The sequence below is a fragment of the Trichosurus vulpecula genome, chromosome 2 (genome assembly GCF_011100635.1).
Source record: "Trichosurus vulpecula isolate mTriVul1 chromosome 2, mTriVul1.pri, whole genome shotgun sequence".
NCBI lineage: Eukaryota > Metazoa > Chordata > Mammalia > Diprotodontia > Phalangeridae > Trichosurus > Trichosurus vulpecula.
The window spans coordinates 255,254,659-255,278,045 of NC_050574.1; the positions used below are offsets into that span (position 1 = coordinate 255,254,659).

General features: G+C 37.0%; 1 pseudogene; it reads left to right on the forward strand.

The window, feature by feature from the left end:
• The first annotated feature begins 2,566 nt into the window (after positions 1-2,566).
• LOC118836953 overlaps positions 2,567-23,387 on the forward strand; it is a 55,296-nt pseudogene continuing 34,475 nt past the window's right edge.

A 23,387-nucleotide genomic window follows, 5' to 3' on the forward strand; every position in this document is an offset into this window, starting at 1 on the left:
TAGACAATTACTCTACCGCCATCACATGATAACCTTTCATCTTTTGAAGTGTATGAAATCCATTTGCACTAATTTCATCCAATCTTTGTTGGTGTTATTTTTTGCCCTAAAGGTCACTCTCTAAAATTTCTCAATGACTTGTACCTGACCCAGGATATTCTTCTTTGCCTTATCCACAAGGATTTTAGTATTCACGTTGATGATCATGACAACATACATATTCCCTTAGTCTGACAACCTGGTCCTCCCCACTTCAACAACCTATTAGCATGCACAAACCCATTTCTCAAAATTGATTCTCAAAAAAGATCTAGAACATTGATATACCTCTTGACCACAAGCCCTAGTCCTGATACTCTCTTTGCCACTAAATCCATTTTTCACTTTCATTGCTTTTCTTTCATTATTTATTTATTTATCTTGTCCCCGCCACCCCCCCTATTCTCATTCTTACTGTTTATCTCACTCACTTTTGCCTTCAAATCTAGCACTGACCTCTCATCTGCTGCTTTAACAATTCACTAGCTTTAACATTTCACTAACACTCACTATCTTAACATTTCAGAATGGCAAAATTGGAAAAGACCACAGATAAAATCTAGTCCAAAACTTATCTGCACTGTGATCTCCTCCAGTTATTATGACAAATGGTCATATAGCCTTTGCTTGAGTCTTTGAGTAATAAGGAAGTCTCTATACCCTTTGAATATTTGAAGACAAATGTTATGGCTATCCTCTTCCCAACCTTAAATCCCCCAAGATCAAACAACTATTCACCCAATTTGTTCTCTGATAACTTGTTCTCCAGTATCTTCATTGAACTAGTTAATCTCCTCTGGAAGTTCTTTAGATAAGATTTCCTAAAATACTCTAGAGTACTGTGTTCAGTTTGGGGAACAGCATTTTAGGATCATGAAAGAGTATAGTGAAGCTATCAGCTCTTTCATTCTGACACTAGGAGTCTCTATTCAGTGGAATCAAATTCAAATAGAAACAGGGCAACTAAGCTATACACAAGGATCCTGTCTGGCTGTATATTGGCTTATAAAACTACATATTAACATTATGTATATTCTATGGTATTTTTATTTTTAAAATACTTTCCAATCAAATTTTAATCTGGTTCAAATGTTTGGATGCCTCTGCCTTAGTAAAATCTAAGGTCACATTAACTTTGTCCATTGTCATGTCATATTGTTGATTTGTATTAAGCCTGCAGGCCACCAAATTGATAAATTTTCCAAATGAACCGAACTATTCACTTCCTATCTCTCCCATCATATACTTGTGAAATTTTTTTTTAACACTATGAATAAGACTTTGCATTAGCCCTGTTAAATTTCATCTTCCTATATTCAACCCTACAATTTAGCTTGCTAAAGACTTTTTTTTTCCAGATTCTTACTCTGTCATTCAGTGGATTAGCTATTTTTCACAGTTTCATTTTATTTTGCAATTTTGAAAAAAAGAAAAGAATTGGCCATCTGTGCTCTCATTTAAGTCATTGATAAAGAATGTTCAAAAGCTTGGAGCCAAAATTGGAAGTGTGGCACACCCCGCTAGAGATTTCACTCCATGTTCACATTGGTGCATCAATAAATAAAAGTCCTTAGTGAGCTACACTGGGCTGTGGGTCCAATGTTAGTATGATGAAAGGCCATCTCTGGGTCAGGAGAGTCTGGGAAGGGAGCAGGGAAGAACTGTCTGAAGGAAGGGGGCAGCTAAAGCTTAACCAGGCCCTCTACTGCTGTAAGTCCAAGGCAAGAAGGAGCCTTCCTCTAAAATAAGAGTGTGGATGGTATCCAGGGGCTCTGAGAAGCTACAGGAAGCCCTGGTGAGGATAGTCAAAAAAATATTTTGGGGCACAGAGAGGTACAGAGCTAGTACTGCTGACAGTTTTACTCAAGCCTGGGCCAGGCCTTTGCCTTCTATGTAGCCCATGGCCAGGGTGCATTGGCTAGTGTTGGCAGATATGCTACCAAGGGTGGGGAATCTGTGGCCTCGAGGCCACATGTGGCCCTCTAGGTCCTCAAGTGCAGCCCTTTGACTGAATCCAAACTTAACAGAACAAGTCCCCTTAATACAAGGATTTGTTCTGTAAAATTTGGACTCAGTCAAAAGGCCACACCCAAGGTCTAGAAGGCGAAGCCACAGGTTCCCCACCCCTGTAACTAGCCCATTGCTGCTGCTAGCTCCTCAGCTCCACCACTTGGCCCACAGCCCCATGCTCCTGGCTAGAGGGCAAGGATGATAAGGAAGAAGTCAATGAAAAGAAAAAGGGGAAAGGAAGGAGAAAGAGGGGGAGAGAAATGAAAATGAAGCTTAAAGAGAAAGGAAGTGCAAGGGAGAGTGGAAAGGATCAGAGGCTGAGAAGGAAGAGGGGAAAGAAAAAAAGGCGGAGGGAAAGAAGAAAAGGGAAAGGGGGAGGAGAGGGACAAGGAGGACAAGACAGAGAAGGCAGGGCGAAGGTGTCTAAGAACTGTTGATACTGGGAGGCCTCTTCTGATGGATGAATAAGCTACCTGTAATCCAGATCCAGAGAGCCCTGGTGGCGAGCGCCTGATTAATGAGGCACCCCCGGTCCTCCGAACTGCGTGATCGAGGCTACCCAACAGTCTGCCAAAGGTCTCACGACTCCGCTTTTGAGGGGCTTCGAGCAAAGAAAAAGCGCAGGTCGGAGAAGGGAAATGAGCGCCCTTCCTCTGACCTGGACTGCCACATGAGCAAGGTCAAGGGCGTCTGGGTGTCCTGTGATCTACCCCTACCTGCCAAGCTTCGATGGCAAAAACTTCCAGAGGTGGAACGTGGGGGAACTGGAGAGAGTAAAGGAAACTAATCAAAGTCCCAGCTCTGCTCACTGATCCTACCCGTCAATTTGTGCCGACCAATCCTCTTCAACTTTTCCGGGGACGCCAGCTTTACAAAGAAAGCCCAATCAGCTCCCTACGCAGCAACAACCTTAGCCCTGCCCCGACCAATCAGGACTTAGTGCCTTCTCAGGGAGCACCCTTTCTGCTTCTGCGGGAACCAGTGGATACCGGAGCTGCTCAGTAGCTCTGCTCTATGGGAAAAGTTCACTCTTCCTGATACCACAACCATCCTACTCCTGGCCCAACCTACCTCAGGGATGGCCCAATTACATTAGTATTTGCCCACATGAAGACCCACCATTGGCCTATCCCTGGAAAGGGTTCAGCCAATCAGCTGTCTCTTTGAAGTATGTCTGTTCCCCCACTCAACCACGCATGTCTTTAAGGGCCTCCCTGGCCAGTGGGAGTAAATAGGCGGTTTGCCAGAGAATAAAGTGGGTTTATATCTCCCTTTCCTCCCATCTCCCATTATTATTATTTTTTTTTTAATTTAGGGACATTTACCCATCTACAAACTGTTATAATTTGTATTCACTGCTCTGCTTGCTTTCTACTTATTGTCGGTAATAATTATAGTGCAATGTCTCACCTGCAAGTTAAATCTGTAATATTCTGGAATCTTCTTAGAGTTTCCACGTGTCTTTCCATTGCCAATAATCTTCGATCTTTTTTCTTATGTGAGCACAATCTTTCATGATACTGCTATATGATTAGTAAGACTGGGACATTATTTGGCAAAAAGCAAAAAACAAAAAGCGAAAACATAGATTTTTGCAGTTTGAGAAGAGTTTGGAATCCACAGAAGTGTTTAGCTAGTTTTCAACTTTGCTGCAATTTAGTCTCTTCCCAAGTCCAGCTCATTTTTCATGAGTAGAGAGAATAGACATATTTGTGGATACCATGGAGCTCATCCAGTTGTGATTTCACATATCTTAATTGGGACAATATTCATTCTTTATCCACTTAGCTTTTTTGTTGTTATTTTTTATTTAGTTTTACTAGAGTAATGTCTCTTCTTAAAATTTAAATAAATCTTATTAATATTATTTTAATAGTCTACATTCCTCTATGGAAGTTTTAAAAACATATTAAAATATCCTTATACTTTGTTGGGTTTTTTTTAGTACAGATGAGTGTTATGCTTTATTAAAAATGTTTTTTCCTCTAAATGTCTTAATCAGATAATTTTAAACATTTTAATACTAATTATTTTCCTAGTGGTAAACATCTTTATACCCCCAATGTAAAAGCTAATTTAATCATGGTAAATTATTTTATGTTAAATCATTGTAGTCAGTCAGTCAAAAAGAATTCATTACTCATGACATCTGAGGCAACATGCTAAGCATAGTTCTTGCTTTAAGTCAGTGGAACATTCTGCAGACCTCTACTAAAGAAATTTTTCTATAGTATGAATTTACCATGGGTATGGGAAAGGGAGGGAGGCTAATAGGCAGGAAGAGGACCATTGGCCTGTGAATAAGGGTGCTGGCACACTGTTCAAGGTCTCATGGAGGCCAGGGACAAAGAAGAGAGCAAGAGGAGGAGCACATAGGGTGGTGCCAGCCCCATGGGGGTCTGGCCTGAACTGAGAGGAAGAACAGGGGGAGGACCTGACACATGGTAGACATGGATGGTACCCAAGTGTTGGAGGGACAGAAGACAGGCAGGTAGGTGGATGGAGGGCAAAGGTCTCCTGTCCAGGGGGAGGTCTCAAACCAAGCCCTAGACCCAGAGTCTTAGGTGGCCATCTCTTCACAGCTGTTCTTTTGCTTTCACTTGGAGGATATTTTTTAAGAGTTTTATATATTATGGAATGTAGATTCTTTCAAAATTCTTTATGTAAAAGTTGAATTTGCTCAATGTGAACTTACATTATGTAAGAACTATCTGTAAAGGCAAAAACACACAGTCCTTGTCTTCAAGGTGCTCACATTCTAATGGGAAATACAATATACAAACTACTATGTATAAACAAAATACATATAGGTAACTATCCTCAACCTATATACTGCCCATGAGCTACTACCTCTATGCCACACATAAAGATTACCCTACTCTTGATCTTGCCATCACCAACAAATGTACCACCTCTGTGTTCAAAAATTCTGAAATCCTTGTATCCAACCATAATCTACTGGATTTTTATCTTTCTCTCTGACTTTCCTTAAAAAAAATGTTACTTTTTGTCCTGCACCATGATCTCCAATCCCTTGATCCTTCAATTCTCTCTACTTTCCACTCTGTCCTCTCCATTTTGACCCTTTAGTGAACCAATTCAACTCTACATTGTGTTCCTGTCTTGAATCCCTGAACCCCTTATCATATCCCTGATTATACGCAGCCTTGGATCACCTCCACCATTCACCACCTTCATTCCTACACATGTGCTGCTGAATGAAGATGGGGAAAATCACTCAAATAGTCTGACTGGATACGCCACAAATTTATGTTATACCACTTCAACTTAGCCCTGAATGCTGTCAGGTAATGCTATTATACCTCCCTTATCAACTCACTATTCCTCCTTTCCACAATGGCTCTTCCAAACCTCATCCATCTTCAAACCTCCCACGGTTCCCCTTCCAACTACTCTCTCAACCTCATATTTTACAGGGGAAAAAATAAGCTGTTTACTGTGAGCTCTCTCTTCTCTCATCTTCCTCCTTTTCTGTCATTCAGATATCTTATGCCACCATCTCCTCCTTTTTCCCTCTCTCACATTATTAAGTGGTTTTACTCCTTTCTAAGTCTAATCTCTCTACTTGTTCAAAGGATCCCATTCTATCCTACCTCTTCGAACAGATTTCCCTCTCCGTCATCTACACTCTCACTTATTTTCAATCTCTCCCTGTATACTAGCTCATTCCTTATTGCCTACCAACACTCCCATGTCTCCCTTGTCCTGAAAAATCTCTCACTTGATCCTCCCATCCCAGCTAACTATCATCCTATATATCTCTTCTGTTCTTTGTAGCTAAACTTCTAGAAAAGGCCAACTACAATTTGTGCCTACACTTTGGCTCTTCTCATTCTCTTCTTAATCCCTTACGATATGACTTCAGATCTTAACATTCCACTGAAACTGCTCTTTCTAAAATTACTAATGATTTCTTAGCTGCCAGATCCAATTGTTTTTTCACTATCCTCATTCTTCTTGACATCTCTGCAGTCTTTGATAATATTGATCACTCTCCTCCTTGATATTCTCTTCTTCTAGGTTTTTGGGACACCACGCTCTCCTAGTTTTCATCTTATCTATCCAAACTCTTTCTCTCTGTATTTTTCTGGGTCCTCTTCCAGATTACGTCTTCTAACCATAGGTGCCCCTTAAGGTTTTATCCTGGGCCCTCTTTTCTTCTCCCTCTATACTATTTCACTTATAGGATCTCATCAGTTTCCATGGATTTAATTGAATCTAACTATCCTGTCCTAAACTCTATATTGAGTTCCAATCTTGTATCTCCAATTGCTTTTCAGACAGCTAGAATGTCCAGTAGTCATCTTAAACTCAATATATCCAAAACAGAACTCATTGTCTTTCCCTCTAAAGCCTTCTCTCTTCCTACCTTCCCTATTACTGTAAGGACAACACCATACTCTCAATCTCATGGTCTTGCAACACAGGGTTCACCTGGAATCCTCATTGTCTCTCATTGCTTCCTGCCTACCCCGCTCTACCCCATATCAAATCGGTCGCCAAGGCCTGTTGATTTCACCTTTGCAACATATGTCAAGTGTACCTCATTCTCTGCTCTGGTACTGTCAATGTTCTAGTGTAGGCCCTCATCACCTCATGCCTGGATTATTGGAATAAACTATTGGAGGATCTGCCTGCCTCAAGTCTCTTCCCACTCCAATTCATCCTCCATTCACCGCTAAAGTGATTTTCCTAAAATACAGGTCTGATCATGTCGTCTCCCTACTTGATAAATTCCAATTACTCCCTATTGGCTCCTGGATCAAATTTGTGAGAATAATTTAGGTGATATAGGAATTATTTATTCCTTTAAAATTTGTTATAATTCTCTTGTAAATCCATCTGGACCAAGATTGTTAATGTCTGACCCTGCCTCCACTTTTGTAGTTCTTCTACAGATGATTCACAGACCTATTATCTGTTACAGGATTTGAACTCAAGTCTTCCTGACTCTGGCTTCAACATTACGTCCACCTAGCTGCTCCATTATAGAATTCATTCCAATTCCCCAACATTTCTGGACTCCATTTGTCACTGTGAGTTCATCCATCCCTTCCCCTGCGCTGGGATATTGTCCCTGAAGGCATCTCATTATCTCAAAGAAGGTTGTCCCAGAAGGCACTAACTTCCCCTAGATCAAACCCATTATGGGGTTCTTATCCTCCATCACAGACATATACCACTTCCCCTATGCGAGTGTTCTTCAGTGAGACTCCTTCTTCTTACCATTGAATTGAGAATTCCCCTTTTATGCACCCAGATTCACTGCCTTCTTTCTGCCACCTATACTTTTCCTCCATTCTCCCACTTCTCTCTGACAGACTATAGGAATCATTTTCCCTTCACTCTTCACCTATGGAATTGAAGGTGTACATTGATTATTGTCCTGTGTCCAACTTCATGTTTAGGGATACTTCTACCCTGCAATTTCTGCCCGATGAAATGCAATGACTCCTCTTAGATGAGTCATGGAGTTGAACTGATAGTGCTTGAGTTTCGCTCTTCCAACATTATTTCTCTTACCTTAAGTCCTGCTTATGTCACTTAAAGATTCTTTTTTATTCTCTTCTTTTCTAGAAAACACCTTCAGCCTTTAACCATTGGCTAATGTATTTCGTTTCTTTCCTTGATAACTGTACTTGTTTCTCATGTCTTTCCCATCTGCTCATATCTCATTTATATTGTAGTAATGTTCACTATCCATCTTTTTTCATCGATGCTTAGGCTTCGGTTTGCATTGTATATAATTTTGGATTGTATCTTGAGTTAATTATTGTTGTTGTTTGTTGTTGCTGCTGCTGCTGTGGTTTTTTTCAGCATGTGAAATAATTTTGTGTTATTCAGATCTCCTTTGCTTTATGTTCGAAAGTCTCTCCTGCCCTCTGTAATAGGGTTTGAAACATGGTTTTGTTGTTTGTTGTTTGTTGTTGTTGTTGTTTGGTTTGGTTTGATTTTAATTTTTCTTGGAATCAATGTGTAGATCTCTCTCGATTTGTTCTTTGCTTTTTGTATTAAGAAGTTTGGACTGTTTCTTGTATTATTCCCTGCATTATGATGTTTCCTGATGATGGTGAGAATGATGATGATGATCTTGATGATCTGCCATATTCTTCTGGGAAACCTCTATTGCTTAAGCTTTTCTCCACAGACTCAAGTTCCTGATTTCTTTCAATACTGTTGCCTTTTTTCTTTTCTTCTGTAAAATTTTTCTTACCCTTCTTTTTATATTATCTAATTCAAATCTTTAGAGAGAATTTCAGTCATGGATTCAAATATTTTCTAATCTACTTAATGAACTTAAATTTTTATATGACACACTGAAAAATCTAAATTCTGAACAATGTTCATTCCTAATTTATTTTATTATGGTTTTCAAATAATTTTGGAGTTTTAAAAATTGTTGTCTCACGCTGTCTTTAGAGTCTACAAGTTTCTTTATTTCTTCAAGCATACACTTTGATACATTTTCCTTTGTCTTTGCAATATTTGTTGAGACTTTTTATTCTTTTTCAGGATTTACTGCTCATCTTTTCTTCTAATTTAGGATCATCTCTGTTGATTTATCTGCTCATGTTTGATTTTTTTATTGAGGTATTTTCTCTTGAAATCTTTGGTGTTTTAGGCTTCCTTCCTTCCCCTGTCCCTCCCTCTCTCCCTCTCTCCCTTCTTTCCTTCCTTCCTCCCTCTCTTACTTCATTCTTTCTTTCCTTCCTTCCTTCCTTCATTCCTTCCTCCCTCCCTCCTTCTCTCTCTCTCTCTCTCTCTCTCTCTCTCTCTCTGTGTCTCTCTTTCTCTGTCTCTGTCTCTCTGTCTGTCTCTGTCTGTCTCTGTCTCTGTCTGCCTCTGTCTCTATCACTGTCTCTCTCTCTCTCTCTTTCTCACTTGCCATCTGGCTCCTTTACACCTTTCCTCATATTCACACCTCTGTGGCTCAAATATAACATTGCCTCAACTTGCTGGCAATATTAGGTTCACTAGTCTCTGTCCCTGCCCTGAATATCCTCTATTGGGATAGAATTGGCCCCAGATGGATTTGAGGACCCTTTCCTTTAGAACCAATACGTACATACATAAGATATGTCTCAAATTCATCTTTAATTAAATTCTGTTGCTTTTTTCCTTCCCTTTTTGTGACTGGGATGAATCAAAATCTGCAATTTTTTGAAGAGTAGGGATGGTTATTTTGAACAAAGTTCCCTTGAAGCATTATGGGATTTCTAACTTTAAGTTTGTTGTTGTTATTTAGTCATTTTTATCTGACTCTTTGTGACCCCATTTGTGGTCTTCTTGGCAGAGATACAGGAGTGGTTTGCCATTTACTTCTCCAGTTCATTTTCATTCCATCCTCCAGATGAGGAAACCAAGGCAAACAGGGATAAGTGACTTGCCCAGGGTCACATAGCTAGTAAGTATCTGATTTGAACTCAAGAAGGGGAGTCTTCCTGATTCCAGGCCCACTACTCTATCCACTTTGACACTGAGCATAGAGCATGCCTAGAGAGATGTATTGAGTAAAGATTTTTGAAGATTTGTCACTCATATGGTCCAGAAGTCTAGGTCAATCTCTACTGACTAACTAATACTTAATGAAAATACCCTATATTACAGGAGATTTTAATCCGTGGTGGGGTTCATGGATAGATTTCAGAGGTCTGTGAACTTGGTGTGGAAAACAAAAATTATATCTTCATTTTTATATAATTGGTGTCTTTTGTAAAACTATGCCTTTTATTTTATGCACTTAAAAACATTATTATGAGGAGTACATAGGTTTTACCATATTGCCAAAGTGGACCATGAAACAAACAAAAACAAAAAGTATAAAGGGGACTCAATTCAAGCAATGCAATGCCATGTGAAAGCAGGAGCATCTGGAGAACCTCACCAACTATAAAGAATCCTTCTTCCCTTTCAACTTTCCTCAAGACTTTTCCCCTCCTGAAAATGCCATTGAAATATATGCTTGATTATGCTATGTCTCTATGTATAATTCTTAACTTGATGTTGATACTCAGAAAATCACTAAACATGAGGCATACTCTATGCAACTTCTGTTTGTGCCTTATCCTTTGTGATCTTGAGATGAAGACAGAAAATTTATGGGAGAATACAAAAAGAGAATCCCACAGTATGTTGTTGTTGTTCAGTCATTTGAGTTGTGTCCTACTCTTTGTGACCCCATTTGGGGTTTTCTAAGCAAAGATACTGGAGTGGTTTGCCATTTCCTTCTTCAGGTCATTTTACAGATAAGGAAACTGAGGCAAAGAGGGTTAAGTGACACAGAGTAAGTATCTGAGTCTGGATTTGAATGCAGGTCTTCCTGACTCCAGGCCAAACACATTCTCCATTGCGTCGCCTAGCTGCCCATCTTGAGATGAAGACAGAGGATTTATGGGATGATAACTAAAAAAAAAAAAAATACCAGAGTATAAGGAAGTGTATGTAATTTGTGAATTGCCTCATTAATTCAAGGAAACACCTACTTTATCGAGATTACAGGTCCCCTGAAGTACTGGCACATACATTTGTTATTACTTTGTAACTAGAATTCTGAACCTGCAAACAGCGAATATTCCTAGCACATGTTTTTCTGCTAATTTAGGCACGGTGCTATTAATTATGGATACATGTTTTGGTTGCATGACCTGAAGTACTAAGCACACATTTTACCAGTTTATTTCCATGCTGAAGGGTAGGTGATTATATTAATCCAGGTACTACCTGAAAAAATCTAGTTCCACAAGCCATGAATGTTATCCATCTTGCTTGATTCTTGTTCATATACTCTCAAAATATTCTATAGGGGTTCAACCCAACATTGTAGAGCCATTCCTCTCAACCTTGAGTGAATATCAGTGAAGCACTTGGGCTTTTAGTTTGCTCATACCTTACACTTGCTGCATGATAAGTTCATCTTTTTTCCTTCCTAGTCATGTGTTTTTCTATATTCTTCATATCACTTTTGCCTAATTCTTCACTTTCAGTGAATTGCAAGTTGTTTACGCCAGTCATATACATCAGAAACTGTTATTCATTTTACCATCATAAATTTTCAACTCTATATAAACTTCATTGCCTCTAGTCTCTGGGATGCCATTAGCGTGGGTTTTCCCTCATAGAATCACAGAAACTTCGTCTTGCCCACAGGATACCATGAGACTGTTAAATGATTGAATAAAATCTTAACATACAACACTATATTGCATTCCCTTGACCTGCTGCTAATCAAAGAAGCTTTTCACATTAGGAAATATCTTAATCTGACACAAACTCTTCTTGATGAAACTATGCTGCCTCTTTTAAAAAAATCATTTCAATGAAGGTTTTTATTCTGTTTTAAGGATTCAAGTTAGCTAAATACACAAAATTGGCCATTTCATTTTTAATAATTCTCTCTACTCCAATCTGTCCTAAATAACACTCTCAGATAAATACATGTTTCTAAATCACAGTTCTCTTCATTTCACTTTCTTACTCTAAAATCTTGAGTGGCTCTCTATTATCTAACACAGAAACACAGTATCAAGATTTGGAAAGGAAGTCAGAAGCCATGTAGTGAAACCTATGCCAGAACAAAAATTTTCTCTACTTAATGTTGTTCATAAGTGGCCATCCAGACTCTGGAGACTTCCACTGTGGTGGAAAACTGGTGAAAAATTACAGCTAAGCAGTTTATCACAGTGGTTGTCATCGTTCCATCTGCCCCTTCTCCAGCAGAGGACTCCCTCTTCCCCTCAACATAAATGAAGAAACTCTTCGCTGTACATACTATTCATTAAGAATATTAGCACATTATGATTCCTTATACTACTCTTAAGGAATTTAATTCATCATTTTATTCATCCTTTATTTGCTTTTGCTTCCATCTATATGCATATCTTTTAAAAATCCGAATTTGTTACTGTGTATCTACAGAAGTAACTTTAGGCAGCTCACCTTTTTTCTTGTGGTCAGAACCATTTCTGCTTGTGTTCTCAGAATTTCACAGCATCACATATTTAGAGCTGGATGTTACCTTACAAGTCCAGTCCAACCTCTTCACTTAAACTGAGGCTCAAGGAAATTTAATGACTTGCTCAAAGTCATACACTTAGTAAGTGGCAGAGCAGGGATTTGAATCCAAGTTCCCTGACTCCAAATTATATCCACTTTTGACTTTACCGCCATTATTCTTTTGTATCAACTTTCACTATAGAATAGTAAGCCACTGAACATTACTTATCCTTTCTATGATTCTCTTTATAATACCTCTAAGCAAAATCTATTTAAAATCAATGAGGTTGTACCTCACTTTCCTCTTCTTCTTCAATATGAACTTTATGTTGAATGAATTACTTGATCCTATCATCTACATTTTAGTAACTATTTATTCTCTTGTTAATAAGAATTAGATGTCTAATACAAGTTACTTTTGGTGCTTCTTCTGCTAAAGGAAGAAGACAAGGAGTGTTTAAGAATTTATCAGTTGTTTTATTTTTGGCAGATATATGTGGTCAGTTGAGGGCAGGGGGAAGGAGACAGTCCTTGGAGCTAGGCAATGTTCTTTATTGCAGATTCATATGAAGGTTTCTGAACCTGCCTCCAGAAACTTGTGATGATGTGCACAAAAGGGCCCTAGCCCTAACTCAGAGCACACACATGTATTTTATGACTATCATCCGCTTACTGAATGGTGAAGAAAAGCCTTTTCATTGGTTACAGAACAGGACCTGAACATGCATACAGAAGCCATAAACAGGAAATATTGCATTCTCTTTCAGGTTAAGAGTAAGAAAAAAGTGCTATAAGCCTCTAGGTGGGAGAGCACCTAGAAGCACGAGTTGTCTTATTTCCTGACTCAGGTTTCCATGTGCCCATGGATGCATGGATGTGTCTGGATGGCCACTTATCCATGATATTAAGTAGAGAGAATCTTTGTTCAGGCTTAGGCTTCACTACTACAAGACTTATGACTTCCTTCCCCAAAATAACTAAACAACAACAACGGCTCTGGACCTCCTTGGAAACTTCCATGAAAAATTCTTATTGGTCTTCCCATTTATGTAGTGCATATATCCTTGGCAAAAACAAAAACTAAAATAATTTCACTTTATCTGCTAATCAGAACCTTGTCTAATTAAATGCACTGACAGTGAAATAATTATTAATCAGAATAAATGATGCTATATGAGAAATTTCTCAAGCTATTTTCACAATATTTTACTAAAATAAAATTGAAGATTCCTTCTAAGTGACATTTCTCTTATGTTTTTGGTAGTGAAAAAGAATGGGATGAGTTGCAATTCATGAGATTAAGAATTTTATTTTTGGATTTCAAATTGGAGAATTAAATCTTTAGTTCAGTAGCCAGATTACCTCATTTGTAACATATCTCTTCATGTGAGAGGTGTATGAGAAAGAGGTTTTTAGTCTGAAGGCAAAATTTGTAGGTGTATCAGATAAGGTAGTGGTTCTTTTTTTGTTTCTAAAACAACCTTTCTTATGTTTCAAGAAATAATAACTCTTTTATTAGTAGTCTGGGACTTGGTGCACATTTTTTTTGTTCAATTTATCCATATTCTTCATGCTTGTATAAAATGTCATGATAGCATCTTTTTAGGATTCCCTTTTTCAAAATGAAGTTGCCCCTCTTGTCTCTATATCCTGACAGGAGGTACTTTTGGCTGTTTGATCTTTTTCCTAAACCTTCCCTGGAATTTTCCAGTTCAATTCCTTTTTAAATTTAATTAAATTTAATTGATTAATTAACTTATTTTGCAGTATGGAAAACATACATAATGTTGTAAGGTATTTCAGGTCTGAACACAGCATAATTTTGTATTATGCATATTCTTGCCTTTGAAATATTTGACAGTATTAAGAGAAAACATAATCCAAGATTTTTAGATTTGGAGGAATAGAATATCAGAGAAAGAAAAGGCTTTACAGATCATCTTTTCTAACTCTTAATTGAAGAATATATATTCTTTCAGTGAAATCCTCAAGAAATTATCATCTGCATTCTTACCAATTACCTTCAGTGACGGTGAACTCACTACCTAATGATATAATTTATGCCATTTTTAGAGTACTATAATTGTTTAAAAGCATTTTCTCCTCTTAAATGGCAATGTGCTTCCCAAATAATTTCAAATCTTTTTTCCCCTAGTTCTGACCTCTGGACCCAAGTAGATCATATCTAATCTCTTTTCTATTAAAGATGTTTTCAGATATCTGAAGACAATACTCATGTCTCTTCCTAAATTTATTCCTTTAGATAAACATTCCTACATCTATGAACTGATTATTTTCAAAGAATTTATAAGGATTTAATTTTTCCAATTCAGTAGAAATGTATTATAAATTTTCCTGACATTTTAATCTAATTATAGCCTGATGATACCAAGTACAGTCATCAATGAAATGATTTTTGTAATACTAGTGTAGTTACCTCATGGCTGATGATTTAACTGGACGTAAGAGCAATTCTTATCTAGTTTCAATATCATAATATAGATATAGTTTTTTCCAAGTATTTATTATATTATTCAATACAAATGATTAATTTCCTAGGATCCATGTTATTAAATATTAAGAAGTAGAATTAAAAAAATCATTCCCTTCCTGATTTTTTTCACCTTCAAAACAGAAATGATTTATAGAAGTTAAATGTGAAAATGAAATAATAACTCAAGTGATGAAAACTTGCCCTCTATACCATGTATATAACGGGGTCTGTCTCCATTAAAAATCAGGCTCCCATAGTTTATTTAGGTAATAGACAGAAGTATTTGGAATTGGTTTTTAGGATTTGTCCAAATGCCATTCATTCCAGGGCATCACACTCTTGGCAAAAGCTATTTTAGTTCATTTCCCCTTCAACTTTCTGGACAAACCTCAAAGACATGGTAGGCAGTCACTTGTACAAAGCAAAGACGACAAGAACATTTTTCTATTCTATTTAACTTACTGGACAATGTCAGTTCTGATGGCTATGTCAATTACTTGATATTTATCCTAGGGCTTCACGAAGTCTAGAACCTATTTTATTGGCACTCTCTTTTAGGCTGTTGATCCCAAGCAATCTCCCTATGGTATGTATGAGCTCTGCTTTTCCAATCAGGGATATTGTGGAAGTTTGACAAATTGCTTGGGGGTATCTTTCATATCTGATGATGTTTAACAGTGCAGGTGCAAGCTAGAGATACCACATAGCTCTTTGTGAGGAAGTTTATTTTTTTCTCAGAGTTGCAGAACTATATTCTTTCATCAGTCATCCAACCACCACTGAAGAGCCTCAATCATTTCCTCTTTCTGTTCAGATGAATAGAGCACAGGCAGTACATCATCAGGTGTTAGTACACCATCATCTGAAGAGGTGTAATGATTGCCCCCATAATCAGTATTATTACTGTTCTTAGTCTGTGCTGCTGCTCACAACTGATTTGACTGAACTGATTCATCATCCAATCAGACAGCCAATCACTTTGATGAAAATAAATAAATAATAATAGGTGAACTGATTCTTGGAGTAAATGGATCAGTCAATGAAAATGCTGCTACAACATGAGCTTTGAAATGGCAACCTTAAAACTTTGGAGTCTTATCTGCCAAAAAAAAAATAGGTGGAGGAATAACGATTGGAAATTTAAAGTCATTTTTTGTTCTTGTAAGGAATCATTGATCTGTATACTACCAAGAACATTATTTGTCTTAGTTATGTCTTTCATCATTTTTACAGGTGAAAACTATATTTTCACTTGCCACTGACTGAAAAGAAAATCATTCATGTATATGAGAAATGAAGATACTATTTTAACTAATGTAAGTTGTATGCTGCTTATGTAGCTTTTGTATGGTATACAGGAGTTGGCTAAATATGGCGTATGGGGAGATCTCAATAGCTATCTCTGTAATCTTAACCACCTCTTTCTAGAAGACACTGTGATTCCTGCCTTGAGGAGAGTAGGGGAAGAGGCTGTTGAGATGGCTGCTTTGTTTCCCTTTAAGAGAGAGGGGAGTGCTAGACTAGAATTGTATCTATTTCCATCTTCCAAAATAATACCAGTATGGGAACAAGATTTTTTTTTAAGTTCAAAAAAAACTTTTTTTTTTTTCTGGCCACTATTTGAAAGGGAGAGAGTACCTTGAGCTTACACACACTAGCTTGCCTTCTTCTAACTGAATTCCGTAACAAATAGAGAATAATAAGCAAATCCATTTATCTGACTAAATGGAAAAAAAATAGAGAGGTTCTACAAATTAGGATGTATAATTTATACTAGAATTCATTAACTCCTTTTTTGGGAGCTGAAATATCTCGTAACTTAAATAGAGTGCTCACACTCTTATCTTATTGGAAATTCCTTACTTTCAGTAAATAGGTGACTCAGAACATGTTCAAGCACTAGCTTTCCTAGATGTGTGTTGCTTTCCAAGTCTTTTTTCTTGCTCCTTCTTGGAACTGGTCCCTTAGGAAGTCTGGAACTGTATCTCTCCCCAAATTCTCACCTTAACTGATGCTCACATAGGCTCTGAGAGTAATCACTCTCTCTAGCATACCAAGAGTATCATAATAAATCTCCCAGGATGGAAATACAGGTTACAATAAAATAAGTTAAAGTATTCTTTCTATGGTAGTCTACTTTCAATTAAGTATTTTCCCACACCTTTCTAAATGTTGAACAAGGGTATCAAATTCTAAATGATAGAGTCAATGACGATGAAATTTTAGCATTCAAAATACCTCATTTTGAGCAATTTGGAAATATGCCCCAGAGGCAAACTGTTCAGACTCTTTGATCTAGCAATACCACTACTAGTTCTGTATCCCAAAAAGATCATAAAAAAGAGAAAAGGAACTACATATACAAAAATATTTATAGCAGCTCTTTTTGTGGTGGCAAAGAAATAGAAATTGAGGGAATGCCTATCAGTTGGGAAGTGACTGAATAAGTTGTGGTATATGAATGTGATAAAATGCTATTGTGCTTTAGGAGATGATGAGTAAGTGGATTTCAGGAAAAAAAAAACTGGAAAGACTTAAATGAACCGATGCTGAGAGAAGTGAACAGAAATAAGAGAACATTGTACACAGTAACAGCAACATTGTACAATGTTCAGCTATGATTGACTTAGCTCTTCTCAGCAATACAATGATCTAAGACAATTCCACGAAAGGCTAATGATGGAAAATACTAACTGCATCCAGACAAAGAACTATGGAGTCTAAATGCAGATTGAAACAAACTATTTTTACTTTTTGGTGGCTTTTCTCTTTTGTTCTGTTTCTTCTTTCACAACATGACCAATATGGAAATATGTTTATATGTTTGCACATGTATAACATTTATCAGATTGCTTGCTATCCTGGGGAGGGGGAGTGGGAGGGAGGGAAGGAGAAAAAATTTGAAACTCAAAATCTTATAAAAAAATGAATGTTGAAAACTGTCCTTACATGTAATTAGAAAAACAAAATGCTATTTACCAATTTTTTAATGTTTAAAGTACAAATATCATATATATGTATATATACACACATACATATATACATATGCATATATGTATGTGTGTATGTATAGACACATACATACAAAACCCTGAAATGCCTCATTTCAAAATAATGAGGAATTGTCATCAACTTTGCATAGGACCACATATTCAGTCAAAATAATAACTAACTCCATTACAGTCTCGGGTCATAAGACATTTCTAGATTCCTTAATTCTTAATTTTGCCAACCGTGCCTCACCTAAAACACTTTGCATTTTCTTTGGACATATTGTATATTTACCTATTTGTGTACATGTTGCTTTCTTACCAAGTAAAACGTAAAATCTTTGAGGGCAAGACACAGAAATGGGAATAGGGATTGCATCTGGACCTGTAATTTTATTGCTATAGGGAACTCCAAGATGAGGAAAGTCCCTTTACCATGCACAACAAAACTCTCTTTGCCACTTATATTTTTAGAATGTTACTTAAAGCATTGTAAGGTTAATGTTATTTGTCAAGGGTCACATAGTCAATAGGCAAAACAAGAAACCAGGTCTTCCTGGCTCCAAATTTAACTATCCATCTACCATGTCATCTCTTTTTCTGGATACATGGTAGATATTTAATAACTACAGGTTGAAATGTGAGTTTGGCCTTTAATTTTATATTTAATCTTCTGTGTCCCATGTTAAAAGTCTCCAGCATTAATTGATCTTGGTGGACACTATTTTGAGTCCTCTCATCAGCCTTGTCATCACTTTTTACTTAGTCAATATTCTTCCTAAAACATAGTACAAAATCTCAATATTCCAAATATGGTTTGACCAGCATTGAGAGAGAGAGAGAGAGAGAGTTAGTTTTGAAAAGGGTGATATGTGGTTGGTGTTGCTAAGAGACTTTTTATTATAGCATTGTGGAGAATGCTAATGAAGTTCAGTGACTGGTTTGTACCTTACAGTATTTGAATTGCCATGGATAAACTTTGCATTTATCTTTATCAAATTTAATCTTATTAGAAGCAGACTATTGTTTTATCCTGTTAAAATCTTTTTTACATCCTGTACCTATAATCAAATAGCCAATTCCATCCTTCATGCCAAAGTGGAGCTATGGAATCAATCACCATCAATGAGGAGGGCCCGTGTAATTTTACTCTTTGAGCCAAGGATTACAATATGTTATTACATTTGATTTTCAAAACAACCCTGTAAGGTAGTAGCTATTTTTAGCTCCACTTAAACAGATGAGGGAACTGAGGCTGAGAGGTGATTTGCCACTATTTATGACTTGAAACCAAGCACTTTATCCAAGCTGAACCATTGTGTCTAAAGCTGTTTCATCACACAAAAGACCTGGCTACATTTTGGGAGGATTTTTTCTCTCTCTCTTCTGATTCATAGTAAGCTAAACCTCTCTTCTTTTTTCTCTCTCCTCCCCTCCCCTTCCGTCATTTGATCAAACATCTTCATTGGTTTGGATGAGTGTTATTTACATTAGTGACAGAAAGAAAGGAAGGAAGGAAGCAAACAAGGGAGGAAGGAAGGAGAGAAAGGAAAGAGAGCTCATACCTCGCTGAAAGTCTCACGAAGTTTATGTCATTGATGTTTTCCTGATAAAAGAGCAAAAGACAGACTTTGAAAGCTCCCTGAACAGCTGTGGTAAAATTAAAGGGAGAAAAAATAATGAAATCTGTATGTTATCGGCTCTCTGAAAGAAACATTTTTTGACTGACATGAGAGACATGCATAATGAGGATATTTGTAGTCTTTTTAATCATCTGAGAAAGCTATTAGCTGAATGTGAACTAAGTATAAGATAATCTTCCACTTAGCAGGTATTCAATCAAATGAAAATCTATCTACTACATAATCATTTTCATCTTGATGAGAAAGTAAGAAACATCGACCACATTAGGGAAAATGCTAGTAAGGTCATAAGTGTCCTCCCTTCTGTCCAGTATCAGGCCCTTCCAATTCACTTCAATTCCAAATTTTTCATGAAGATTTTAACAAGAAAAAAGATTAAAGAGAAACAATTGTCCTCCACTCATTCAACTGTGCCTAAATTTTCATTTATTGGACCATTTGGGTTTAGTCAATATGTATCATCATTGATTCTCTTGCTTTAGAGGATCAAATCAATCTTGAAATCTAGAGTTTCCAGAGCTCCAGGCCCACAGAGGGTGGGGGGATCAAGTGGCTGATTAGAAGGGGATTGCAGGGATCTCTTTCCTGGCTCTGAGGCAGGATTCTCTTGCTTTGCCCTGCTTGGGTCTGGATCACAGTCTTGGGTGGCAGTCCTGGGGTGAAGACGCGCATTGGTGTGCCAGAGCTTGTGGTGGCTGTGGAGAGGAAATCCTCCTTACAGTTCCAAGGCAGAAAAGAGTGCTTGTGGTCATTCACAGACCAGAGCACAGGCCAGGAGAGCAGTAAACACCTCTCCTTGGATCATATCACCTTAGAAGAACTGAAGATTAACAGGTGCCTAGAAGTATCTCTGAAAACAGCTGCACAAAACCCCTGAAGATTGGGACAGAGTACTCTCCACTCTGGAATCAGAGCTTACATTTACACAGAGCTTAAAAGTCGAGTAATTGGCTGGGGAAATGAGCAAACAGTGTATAAAAAAACCTCAGACTATAGAATCTTAATTTACCAACAAAGAAGATCAAAATATACAACCAGAAGAAGACAACAAAGTCAAAGCTCCTACAGCCACAGCCTCCATCAGGCCATGGAGGAGCTCAAAAAGGATTTTGAAAATTAAGTAAGAGAAATAGAGGAGAAATTGTAAAGAGAAATGAGAGTGATTCAAGAAAATCATGAAAAAGAGTCAACAACTTGCTAAATACTAAATATCAAAATACTAAAGAAAATAACACCTTAAAAATAGACTAACCCAAGTGGCAAAAGAGGTCCAAAAAGCCAATGAGGAGAAGAAAGCCTTAAAAAGTAGAACTGGCCAAATGGAAAAGGACTTTCAAAAGCTCATGGAAGAAGATAATTCCTTAAAAATTAGAATGGAGCAAATTGAAGCTAATGACTTTATGAGAAATCAGGAAATTATAAAAGAGAACAAAAGAATGAAAAAGTAAAAGATGATGTGAAATATCTCATTGGAAAAACCACTGACCTGGAGAATAGATCCAGGAGAGAAAATTTAAAAATTATTGGACTACCTGAAAGCCAAGATCAAAAAACCAGCCTAGTCATCACCTTTCAAGAAATTATCAAGGAAAATTTCCCTGATATTCTGGAATGAGAGAGTAAAATAGAACTTGAGAGAATCCATCAATCACCTTTTGAAAAAGATCCCAAAAGGAAAAGTCTTAGAAATAGTGTAGCCAAATTCCAGAGTTCCCAGGTCAAGGAGAAAATATTTCAAGCATGCAGCAAGAAACAATTCAAGTACTGTGTGGAATCTACATTAAGGGATCAAAGGCCTTGGAATATGATATTCTGGAGTTCAAAGGAGCTAGGATTAAAACCAAGAATCACCTATCTAGCAAAACTGAGCATGATACTGCAAGGGAAAAAATGGATATTCAATGAAATAGAGGACTTTTAAGCATTCTTTTTTTGGGGGGTGCAGAGGGGAAGGACCAGCAATTGGGGTTAAGTGACTTGCCCAAGGTCACACAACTAGTAAGTGTGTCAAGTGTCTGAGGTCAGATTTGAACTCAGGTCCTCCTGACTCTGAGGCCAGTGCTCTACACACTGTGCCTCCTAGCTGCCCCCATTTTCAAGCATTCTTGATGAAAAGACCAGAGCTGAATGGAAAATTTGACTTTCAAATACAAGAATCAAGGGAAACATGAAAAAGTAAACAGTAAAGAGAAATCATAAGGGACTTAATAAAGTTGAACGGCTTACATTCTTTCATAGAAAGATGATATTTGTAACTCATGAGACCTTTCTCAGTATTAGAGTAGTTGAAGGGAATATATATATATATATTCCCTTCAACTACTCTAATACTGAGTATATATATATATATATATATATATATATATATATATATATATATAGATATAGATATAGATATAGATATATATAGAATATATATATATATATTCTATATATATAGAGAGAGAATATATATATATCTATATATATATTCTCTCTCTATATATATATATATTCCCTTCAATATATATATATATATATATACACATACATACACACATATACATATTATATATTTTCACATATACACATACGCACACATATATGTGTGTGTATGTATGTGTGTGTATATATATGTATTTATATGTATATATATAAAGAAGGCACAGGATGAGTTGAATATGAAGGGATGATATCTAAAAAATAAAATTAAGGGGTGAGAGAGGAATATGTTGGGAGAAGGAGAAAAGGAGAGATAGAATGTTGTAAATTATCTCGTATAAAAGAGGCAAGAAAAAACTGTTATAATGGAGGGGAAGTGGGGAGGTGAAAGGGAATGAGTGAACCTTACTCTCATCAGATTTGGCTTAAGGAGGAAATAACATACACACTCAACTGGGTATCTTACCCTATAGGAAAGTAGAAAGGAAGGGGATGAGGGGGAGGATGGTAGAAGGGAGGGCAGAATAGCAGAGGGGGTAATCAGAAACAAACACTTTAGAAAATGCACAGAGTCAAAGGAGAAAATAAAATAAATGTGGGGCAGGATAGGATGGAGGGAAATATAGTCAGTCTTTCACAACATGACAGTTACGGAAGTGTTTTGCAAGACTACACATGTATAATCTATATTGAATTGGTTGCCTTCTCAATGGGGGTGGGTGGGGAGAGAGGAAGGGAGAGATTTTGGAATTCAAAGTTTTAAAAACAAATGTTAAAAATTATTTTTACTTGCAACTGGGAAATAAGATATACAGGCAATGGGGTATAGAAATCTATCTTGCCCTGCAAGAAAATAAAGAGGAAGAGGATAGGGGGGAGGTGGTGATAGAAGAGAGGGCAGACTGGGGAAAGGGGTAATCAGAATGCATGACATCTTGGGGTGGGGTGTAGGGTAGAGAGGGGAGAAAATTTGGAACTCAAAATCTTATGGAAATGAATGTTGAGAACTAAAAATTAATAAAGAAAAATAAATGTTTGTAGCATAGTGCACAAACTCTCAAAAAAAAAATAGAATGTGAGCCCTGTGAGATTAGGAGTTGTCTAACTTTCCTATAGGTATCCTTAGAGGTTAGTAGAGTGCTTTGCACAGTATAAGTACTTAATAAATGTGTTTTTATTGAAAAAATAAATTTTAAATTATAGGAAATAAGGGCGTATAATTGACATATAAATTAGGACCTGAGATATTTTAACTTTTGGGGTAAGATTTTGAACATTGTGGTAAAAAAGGAAGCTGTATGGTTTGAGGGAAAAAAACACTAGGCTTGATGTCCAGGGTTTTGGGTTCAAATTCTGGCTTTGTATTGAGTAATTTTACGACTTTGGTCAAAAGACATCTTTTTTTTTTCAAATATGTTTTAGGGACATCTTATTTTTCTTATATCATCAAAAGTATCCCTCAAATTTCCCCCTTTTCCCCCCTCAGGAAGCCATTTCATATAAAAATAATATTTTTTCAGAGAAAAAAAAAAGAAAGGGGGGAAAACTCAGCAAAACTGATGAAGACATTGGAAATGCCTGAAGCATAAGTTATACTAAACATCTGGGGACCTGCTGTCTCTTTTAAGAGGTGGGTTGGGGTGTCCTCTCATATCTCTGCATTTGAGTTATGTTTGATCTTTATAATTTTGTTACATTCAATTTACTTTTTTGTGGTTGTTTTGTGATTGTGATTGCCTGGATAGTTGTTCTTTCCATTTATATTGCTGTAGTTAT